This window comes from Rhagoletis zephyria, unplaced genomic scaffold (assembly GCF_001687245.7).
Source record: "Rhagoletis zephyria isolate East Lansing unplaced genomic scaffold, Rhagoletis_zephyria_1.1 Rzeph_scaffold_00942, whole genome shotgun sequence".
In the NCBI taxonomy this organism is placed as follows: domain Eukaryota; kingdom Metazoa; phylum Arthropoda; class Insecta; order Diptera; family Tephritidae; genus Rhagoletis; species Rhagoletis zephyria.
The window spans coordinates 119,139-130,301 of NW_016158026.1; the positions used below are offsets into that span (position 1 = coordinate 119,139).

At 32.9% G+C, this 11,163-nt stretch overlaps 1 pseudogene; it reads right to left on the reverse strand.

The window, feature by feature from the left end:
* Positions 1–660: 660 nt before the first annotated feature.
* LOC108362125 (uncharacterized) lies at positions 661–1,199 on the reverse strand (annotated as a pseudogene).
* Between the last annotated feature and the right edge of the window lie 9,964 nt (positions 1,200–11,163).

The window sequence follows — 11,163 nt, forward strand, 5'->3', positions numbered from 1 at the left end:
GCGTACAAAAATCGCTAAAGAACTCAATAAAAGTCGATAAAATATCACCAAAATTCGATAAACAGAATGGTTTCTGTAAAAACTAAAGAAAATAAAGCCTCTTTCAAGCTAAATTTACCAATACTTTTATAGGAAAGACGTTCGATGTCTACTAGTGTCAGAGTAGTTCTGAAGCACTGCATTTTCTTGCAGGGGTTTTGAATTACTTTCCCGGAGGGTTGGTTCGTTGGTATGTTGATATTCGTAGATGCTATGTAACTTGCACGACAAATAGGCGCCAGACCACTAAAAGCTGCTGCTGCTGTCCTCGCTGGCTGTGACAGTTGCGAAGGACATTGCTTACAAACGTATGTGCGTGCGAAAACAATTATAATTGCGAGAATATCAATTGCAAATTTCTCATTATGGAAAAGTGGAAAATTAATGGATTTTCAAATTCAACAAATTATGTAAGGATGGTGAAACAAAGCAGCTGGTGCTTATTCAACATTTGCCATTAACTGATGGAACAATTAAATTAATATAAATATATGTATGTTTTGTAAGAATTTTTGGGTATACAATTTTCAAAATTCAGTTTTATTCAATTTGAGATACAAATATATTTTTAAAAATTTTTGCATAATTATTTTTTTTCTAATTAATTTTGAAAAATCCATATTTTTTAAATAAATTTTTTTTTTCAATTTAATCTTAAAAAATTTCTCGCGTTTCTCGTGCTTATTAGATATCTAATTATTTATTAACATTTCTTAGTCTATACTGAAGGTTTAATCTTTCATCCTTTAAAATACCAATGCCCCTCCAGACCGCCTTGGAAATCATTTTGATTCCAATCGTAATTACGCCTGCCCTGTGCATAGGCGTCAATACTATAACTATCGTCATCGCTTTTCATCAAATGATGGTTATAACTACTTGAAACTTGCTTCACGTCCTCGCTCTGGCGTGTCTTCGTATTTCAGCTCAACTCGTCCTCTTTTATTTTCTTGTGATGATTCCTCAGACGAAGATGGTGAACGTGCTTGACGTACCAGCAGTAAAGCAGGGTCTCCCGCCATCCAACTGTGTTTGTCTTCTAAGTGGATTGCTGCATCATTATCGAACTGCTGATGCAGCTCCAGTAAAGGATATGCATGGCTCAAAGCGTAGAGCGTGCAGCAGAGTGTGATGTACAAGATGAATTTTTTGCTCAGCATGTTTTTCGAATTGGAATGCCGTTATGGTTTAAGTGTTTAAATCAAGATTTGAATACGACTATGCTGCTCATAAAAATTGATTCCAGTATTTATAGCGCAACAATCAAACTTTTATTTGCATCAAAAATCACCGAGTGTTAATCACTACTGCTGTCAGCGTAATGCTGATAAGGCGCTAAGCGTCTTGCGGTTGTCAAGTATTTCAGCTGCCCAGCTTGGAACCTCCTTACTTCTGCGAGTGTAAAAAGGTTAAATTGCAGGGGATTTCATAGATTTCAGGGCAAAAGATCAAAACTTTTAAAATAAACTACTAATGAGTTTTTAAGAGTTATTTCAAAATTAAATAGCCATTTAGAGACCATTTAGCTCCTAGCGACATGAGATGCTGTAAGACTCTTTGAAAAATAAGACTAGTAAAACTTTTGGCAGTTTCTTCTGCTATTTTGATTATATCTATTCCCTTCTTGTGGCGTACTCAATAGATACACAAGCTTGCACTTATAGCCGGTCATTCACTGTAATCCCTACTTTGAAACAAATTCTTAGATGAAGTACGATACGATCGGAGTTGCATCTTTTTCTGGTGCAAGCTACCTATGCGACTTTCCTCAAATCAAAACCTTTCGCCTGAAGAATACTGCAACCTTATTGGCCACCTGATATCCAATTTTGTTGTTTTACAAACATGAATGTATTCCAGCTTTTGTGAATAATGCACTAATGCATCTGAGCAGTGAAAAGACCCCATCATATTATATATATCGATGTTTTCAGTACGCTTCCACAGACTAGCCCAAACTACTTCACAGACACTTCGTGTGAACTTATCGAAAAATCATTTTCCACGTTCATCAACAACAGGTCTATTCTGCACGTTACCGAAGATTTTGTGACCGGAAAATTTTATTACCAAAAAATGTTACCACTTCTTGTCACCGCGATTCTAGGTACGTTGGTAATGCAGTGAAAATATTCAGCAACTCAGCTATGAAGTTTTGTGGAAATTCCTGTATTGCATATTTCACGGGGCAATTTTTTGTTACCAGCTTTGAAATGGTAACCAAATTTACCGGTTACAAGAGAGCACAGAATGCGAGAAAGGTTTAAAAATTGACAGACACTTTAATTACCGGTTATAAAATTTATGTTACCAGCGCAGAATAGACCTGTTAATGTCGAAAAATAACCGGGCAATATCGAAAAGTTAATCGATAAATATCCAAAATTAAACAATAAACACAAAAAATAAAGTAAATAAAAAATTAATCGATAAAAATCAAAAATTTATCGATAAATATCAACAAATTATCGATAAATATCAAAAATTAATAGATAAATGTCAAAAGTTAATCGATAATTTACAAAACTTAACCGATAAATATCAAAAGTTAATCGATAATGATCAAAAATTTGTCGATGAGTATAAAATTAATCGAAAATATCTAAAATTAATCCATTAATATCAAAAACTAATCGATGAATATCAAAAATTAATCGATAAATATATATTTTTTTCACAGATTTATCGCTACATATTACAAATTAACCTATAAATATCAAAGCGTATTCTATAAATATCTATATTACATTAATCGGAAATTAAATGATAAATATCGAAAATAAATCGATAAAAATATAAAATAAATCGGCAACTGTCGAAAAGTAATCATTAAGGTTTCGGTTAAAGTATCGATAGATACTTTTATAGAAATATCAATAAATATGTATGTACGTCGATAGCAATAACAATAAAGATGTCCATAACAAGGGCCATACATACGGATGGCTAAGTGGCAACCCGTTCGAAAACTCCCTATCTCAGAAAACTTTTTAAGAACGCCCTACTTCAGGATTTTATTTTTAAACCCTTATCTCAGTATTTGGTTGAGGAACGCCCTTTTTTAGAATTCGGTTCAAAAACGCCCTATCTCTAAGCAGCTCTTTTTAACCGACTTCCAAAAAAGGAGGAGGTTATCAGTGCGTCGGAATATTTTTATTTTTTTTAATGTATGTTACCGCAGAACTTTGGACCACGTCAACCGATTTCGATCGGAAAGGTAGTGTCTCAGAGGTGGTCCCATACTAATCTGGTTTAGATCCGATCATTGGGTCATGAAATATATATATATATATGTATATATATATATGTATATATATATATATGTATATATATTATATATATATATGTATATATATATATGTATGTATATGTATATATATATATGTATATATATATATATATATATATGTATATATATATATATATGTATACATATATATATATTTTAAGTCGTTTTTTTTGCTAAAAATTACTTGTTCTGTATACATTCATTCAGAGCATGACTGAGTGGTGCGAGAAGGGAGTAGTTCATTTTTTCAAGTATGGGTCAAAGCTTAATGGAAGGATTCGTCAACATTAAGTTTAGGATACTATACTTTTGTACTGTATTTCAGTTTGAAGTGCCTGCCATGCAGTGGACAAAGTGCGCAACAGTAAGACGTTAATAAGGTACTTTGTAAACCATGCGGCAATTAGGGTCCTGAGCTCACTGATGATGCGATATAAATTGGTCGGGGAATACCTAACCTCCCTCTATTGCGTCAAAATGTTTATCAGTCATTGTGATGTTGTGGGAAACTGCATAAGTGACAAGTCGGGCGGCAAGCACACTTGCACTCTTAGACCAATGGTAGATGGGAACAGAAATATATTTGAATATTTTTCATATACACATGCATTAGAGAGGTCCGTAAAATATCAATGTCATGTCCAACCTTTTAGTTTGTTCTACGTACAAAATAAAGGCATAAAAAAAAATAAAAAATTTCAGAATTTTTTTGAAAATTATTATTATTTTTTAAATCGCCAAACCTCGACAAAGTTTTTACTTTTCAAAAATATGAAAAAATTAAAATTTTTCAAATTTTTGCGACTTAAAAAAAAAAAAAAAATAAAATTTTTTAGTGACCCCTAAAAATTTGTTTTAAAATTGGGTTAATTTTTATGGCTGTCATGCGGTGCTCCATACAAAATTTAGATGTTGTTATTTTACGTACAATTCGAATTTCAATGGATGCAAAAAACCTGAATTACCTGTTGCTGAGCCAATGAAATATAAATATTGAGAACTTGTTTTGCGCCCATTTTTCTACGTACTATACATAGTTTTTTCAGACCCACCGACCCTGTAGATCACGCCCGAATTACTGATGTCGCAAAAATGCTGTGGTATTGGATTCCCTAATCAAAACAGTAAAAATGCTAAAAGTACGCGGTCACACCATTCATACATCTTTCGTATGTGTTAATTGATTTATTAATGTGCAACGCAGCTGAACATTTATGTCATTAGATCTGAAAATTCGTTTTCTCAATTACTTTTCCTACCTCCAGTGATGCTTTAGTGTTTTATATAAATGATAGCTTTGCTTTTTTAAGTGCCATATTCATTGGCACTGAGTAAAAAAAAAAATTAAAAAAAATCGGCGTGACAGTCGAAAATTGGCATGATGACAACTTTATTGGCTATTAAAGTAACTTATAAACGTGTTGTTGGCCTGTGTATAACTTTTAATAGCAATCATTTTGTTGACCAAAATTTGTTTTCTGCGAAAGCAAAAATTTCTGTTTTTATTTTCTTAATAACTTTTTCGTGTTACGAGAGTATAATGATTTTTATAGACAACAACTTGTGTGTGTGTGTTTTTTTTCGCAATAATTTTTCTACGAATTATTACCCGTTTGCCCGGTTTGGCACTTTTTATGAGTGGCTGGTTCAATCTCTTATACATATATACATACATATATATCCATGAATTCGTACCCACCAGCTTCTGCGGCTGCCTTTGCTACTTTACTGCTGTGGCTTAAAATGGTTATCGCAACTGTGCCCTGCGACAATTCAACGGCTGTCAGTTGTTGCTCATTTGTCAATGTGTGATATTTAATTGCCCCTACCATTGCCGTACTACGACTGCTCATTGGAGTCTTCATTGTGTCATATGTATGATAATGTTGCATGCAATTAAAAATTCATTGCAGCATTACACGCGAGCAGAAAGGCGGCAAACAATTGCCAGGCATACATAGTGTGATTTCAGCTTCAAGCACCGCGATTAACGTCTGCATAACAGGACTTCTCTAGGCAAATGCATGCTTGATTATCAGATTTATATGATGATGACTTGGCTGCTTCGTTGGAATGCTGCAAGTGAATGTTTTTATGACGACTTCGATTTTCCGCGTTCCTTTGCATTTTACTGCTACGCTACGCCTGAAGGTTGTAAAAGCATACAAATAGTTGGACAAGTAAGAAATACAAAGTGACAAAAATTTACATTGTTTCGTTGCGTAATTCAATGGAATGGAGGGTCAGGAAACTCACTCCTATCCCTAGCCATGGTCAAAACGACGGTTTCTGTGCCAAACAGGCTACAAATGAGCATTTGTATAGGCATTACGAGTGCCATGGGATGGGTACAACGTCAGACCGGCTTTTAATGCTTTGTTGGATTTGCCACCTCTGGATTTAGCGATCCAAGAGGCGGCACTTTTTACAGTTTGTTTGGAGGATCAGGATAGTGCAGAATATTTTGTCAGACGCTGCCCGGCCTTCAGCATACTTAGGTGGTACAATTTTGGGTTGGATGTATTGAGAATGGACGAGATATAAATCTCGCCATTCCCGATCTGTGGAAATCAAGGAGGGTGTTCTCACTACTCAAGCCGGCAAACATGCCAACAAAAACATGGCTTCTGCAAAGTGAAAAACATCGTCATAACACTTAACAGGTTCTAGTATAAGGCTTATACATTCAGATAAATCGCAGCCTCAACCGTGATCGTAATGTACGACAACCGTTCTAGTAGCGTTGGATACATCGCAAGGCTTTGGACACCGTTTGTCGCTCCACGCTACTGGTAGACATCGAGGCCACGAAAATGCTGGAAACTAAAACTAAACAAGGGGTTCCACAAGTGCGATGCTATTCCTTGCTTCTGTTTAATTTTCATATAGCGAGGTTCCCCAAGCAACCGGATGGAATTTCCTTCAACTCATACGCTGGCGATTGCTCGATATAGTTGTCTTTCTCTTCGATTAAGCTCGCTCCGCCACATTAAGGAGCTTCGTCACAGCTGTCACAGCTTTATTCTGACACAATTACGGTCTGGATATTGCAGCAGGTTCTACGCACATGACACTACTTCTTCACAAGCCCCACTCAATTTACACTTCTCTCCCTTTGGCCCGAGCACATTTCACGGGCCTACCGTTAGTTGGAATAAAAACTTCTTAAGTAGACAGAAAAAATCTAAAATTGGTTACTATAAATAGTTTAATGTGAAAGCGTAAAGTGGCTGATAAAAAATTACAGTAACATCGGAGGACAATTAGTACTTTTTGCCATATTTGGTATGGCGCTCTTCACCGGTTCGTCCAAAAATTTGTTTTCCCAAAATTTTCTAGACTCAGGGGTGTACGGATTGTTTTTTGACACGGCCTAATGTACACACATACATACATATGTAAATATATGTATGTTTGAATACCTCCACACTCGTACAAAGATTCATAAATTAATGGCTACCGTGGTTGCTGTCAACAGTCCTTTTCACGCTTAAATTAAATGCAAGTAGGAATTTGCGGATTAACTCTCTGTGGATTTCGGTGGAGTTTTAGTGGATTAATTTCGAACGACTTTGGGACATAAATTTTGATCGCAAACCGGTAAGTAGCATGTGAGAACCATAAATTTCTTAAGAGCAAACACTTGTTGCGAAAATGATGTGAGTAATAAATTCGAGAAACAAGGGGATTTAAGCAAATAAAAGCCACACAAAAATACTAAGTGAGCCCAAATGTTGGACAAATTGATGTTAGGCAATTTGAAATGCATTTTTCAAATTCTTAAATTTATAGATATGCTACGTCCATACTTATACATACATATAGTACTCTTTTATCAAGAATCATAAACCAGGATTCATTTAAAATACTCCAAATTAAATTTATGCGGGTATCTGTGAGTGCCTATCAACCCTTTATACATATATATATGCAAATACATATATGTATGTACAGTGGCGGATTTACCGTAAAGGCAACATAGGCAGTTGCCTAGGGCGGCAAAATTTAGGGGCGGCAAAATTTGAGTTGAAAAAAAAAATTTATTTTATTTTTTCAAGTTAGCTGCACTGTAAGTAGAATTTGTGTTTGTACATTTCAAGACATAAATTTGAGATTCAATTACGCAATCAGAAAATAGTACAACACTGTTAGGTGTTTTTGATGTTATTTAAATGATAATATTTAAAAATACTAATTTAGTATTTTTGAGATTATAACTTATGAAGTGAAAAAAGTTTGTTGATGACAGCTTTCTTTAAACGTTGGACACCTTTACTCAAAGCAAATACCACTTTTTCATCTTAAATTGTAATAAAAGTATAGTAAATGACATAAATTTGAATATTACTATTTAATGCTAATCCTTCCAAAACTGGTACTTTTACCTCAAAATATTTTTCATATCGGAAAAAGGGCGGCAAATTCTGAATTGCCTAGGGGTGACAAATATTCAAATCCGCCACTGTGTATGTATTCGCTTGTGCACAATAACAATTAGTACTTCTTGCTTTTGGCGGCCAATTAAAGTAAACAATACTGGGGGCAATGTCAGCTGCCAATCGAAAGGATAAAACCACAACCACAGCACTGAAGGGGGGCGAGCAGCGCCGTTTCTGGCGGGCGGCTGTCAGAGTCACTACATATATACATAAGCGTTAGCTGCCCTCTTTCCAGCTATACCGGCATAGGAGCTGAGGTGATTTCGCTAATAGCTGGTGTGTAAACAAATTGAAAACTGCAGTTTAATGCCGCGGCATAACAGCAACTCCATTATTTGTTTGTGTCTTTTCTGTCTGCCTCGCTGGAATAGTTGAGTGTACATTTGTGTAAACATTTGTCTAATGGATTCTCTGCCAACAATTTGCATATGTGCACATATCTACATATTATACATATTTACATACATACATACGTACATATATGCATGCCAGCGTTGCAACAAAGTGTAATTTAGAGTAACCACTGTGTGGATTACAAAGCTGTGTGCTACGTTTATATTGGTTATAAATGCAACAATTTGCTCATTTTACTGCTGCTTATTTATTGCCACTGTCGATTTAAAAGCAACAACGGAAGTCGAGAAGATTTGCATATTCGCTTTTTTAAATATTTGCTATACAATTTAAATTTTCCAACCGATTTAAGATTATTGCTGTACGAAGATCTTTAATTAATTTTTAAAGTATGCAATGAAAATTGAAATTTCATATAATATGTACAGTCAAAAACAAAAGTTTAAATTGCACAGTATTTTTCGCAATGTATGCACCAATTTTTATTTTAATTTTTTTCCGATAACTTTTCATGAAAATATAGTTCATACTACAACACAAAAAAAAAAACATAAAAATAAAATCTCGAAACTTTGTGCAAAACTCAGGACGCTTGGCTGACGATGCTCCGGCGAAAAGATTCTTCGACTCCGCACCCATGGGTGCACAACGAAAGCAAGGGCGCCCACGAACCCAATGGACGGACCAAGTGCAGAAGGTCCTGCCCGCACTTGGGATGAACAACTGCCGCAAATCCACAAAGGACATAGGAAACTGGTGAAGGTTGTAGTGTGACATAAGAAGAAGAACAATTTTAGTATAACAAAGTGCCAGCTTGATTTTTGGCATTTTTTTAACGCAGTTTCTTCCATACAAATTATCTTCGACAATTTTTTTAGTATGAAAGAAAATAGTAACTCCTCCGAGAGAAAATGACTAAAAATCAGTGCAAATTTTTAACAACTTCAAACTTGAACTTTATAACAATTTTAAGGGGCTATAAACTGCTTTTTACAATTAAAAAAAAGTCATTAGAAAGTTGCAAGTAACTATGAAAATTTATTGAATTTTCCTGAGTTTTGTATAAACTTTAGTTTATCTTTAGGTTTTTTGTTGTAGTATGAACTATATTTTCATGAAAAGTTAGCGGGAAAAAATAAAATGTTTTGCACACATTGCGAAAAATTATTAATTTTTTTATTTCATTAAATTTTTATTTTGTGCAAATTTATCACACTTTTTTTAATTCAAAACTATAAACTATGTATTTGTTTTTCTTAAATATTTTTATACAATTTTCTCATTTGATTATACTTCTTGTTTTTCATTTTATTTATTTGAATTTATTTAATTTTATTCTAAATTTTTGTAGCTTTTTTTGCATTTTTTACTGTATTCTATTTATTTTTCCAAGATTTTCATGTATTTGATTTTTTATTGAATTCACTTATGTATATCTGATACGTAATTCCTATATTTTAATTTGAATTTTTTTAAATTTAATTTCACTATACTTTTTTATTTTTTATTTAATTTTTTGTATATTGTTCTATTGAACTCTATATTTCATTATACAAATATAAGTATTTGTATACCTTTTCAATTTGTTTTTTTTTGCAACTTAATTTTATTTTACTTTATTTTATTTTTTTATGAATTTCAATATCTTAAAATAGATATTTTATTTTTTCATATTGTTTACTTATTGTTTAATTATGTTTTATTTCTTTTTTGTTTCTTAATTCTTGTATTTTTTATTTAGCTGCTTTTTTATTTCTCAAAATATTTTTTTTTTATTGCATTCTATTTATATATGTATATAATTTTTGTTTTTATGTTTTTTTAACATCTTTAACGTAATCCATTTTATTATTTTTTTCGTTGTTTTTATTTTTTATTTTTTTTTAATTTTTACTTGCATGTTTCAGTGTTGTTTTTTATTGTAAATATTCTATTTGCTTTTATTTTATTTGTAATTTAATTTAGCCTATTTGTCTTATTTTGCTTTGTTCTATTTTTTTTATTATTTCTTGTATTCTACTTTATTTTTTAGTTTTGGCTTTATTTTTAAAATTTTTGCATTTATTTTATTTTTTTTTATAAGAATATTTATTTTATTACGCATCGTCACCTGAAATGCAAAATAACTTAACAACATCGTCACTGAAATGGAAAAGTCGTAACTAATTTTTTTTTCATAAAACGATGTGGGGAGTTGTAATTAGATGAAATCCATCGTAGCAATCAAAAAGTGCAATTTGAATTTTTTTTTAAGTTACGACTTTTTGCATTTCAGTGCCAATTTTTTACGTTATTTTGCATTTCAGGTGACGACATAGTTGCATTTTTTAATATTTATTACTTCATTTAATTTTCTATTCTTTTTTTATTTTTCTTTAAACTTCAATAGTTCTTAGTTGAAAATTTTCTCGCTGCTAATTTCCCCAATTAAGTCCAAGTTTACAAATTGTTGGATGACAACTTCATTGCGATATGTTGCACGCAAGCACATAAACAAATGTCAAATGTTACAAAAACTACAAGAACTTACGCTTCCTTGCAATGGGGGTTTCTTTACTTTTAGCTTTTATGCATTTAATATTCGAAGCGTAATATGCGTGTTGTTGATTTCGGCTGTGGTTACTTAGCAGTAAATCAGGCTATCTCAAGACTGAAGTCCGAAAGGATTTTTTATGTACAATACGCGACTATATTGAGAAAAGTTTAGGTGTGCGTATACTCAAGTTGCTTCAATTTACTTCGCTTTTGAAATGCGAATTGTGTTTAAGAATTTATTTTCTTTGCATCTACTGATTTTGTTGAAGTAAAATATTGATACTACTTAGTAAGAAAACCGTCAGTAGTGGCATTAACTGCTGGGTTAACATATTTCCTATCTGCGCCCTTATCTGCCATGCTCAAGCATCATAGCTTGTGTTATGTCTGTCTAAACCATTTCGATTGTCTATAAATTCTTTAATTCACACGCTATGTGCCCAGCTCAATGTTGCTTAGTATGAAACTTTTCACATTACAAATATCAGTAGTAGTAGATATACATAT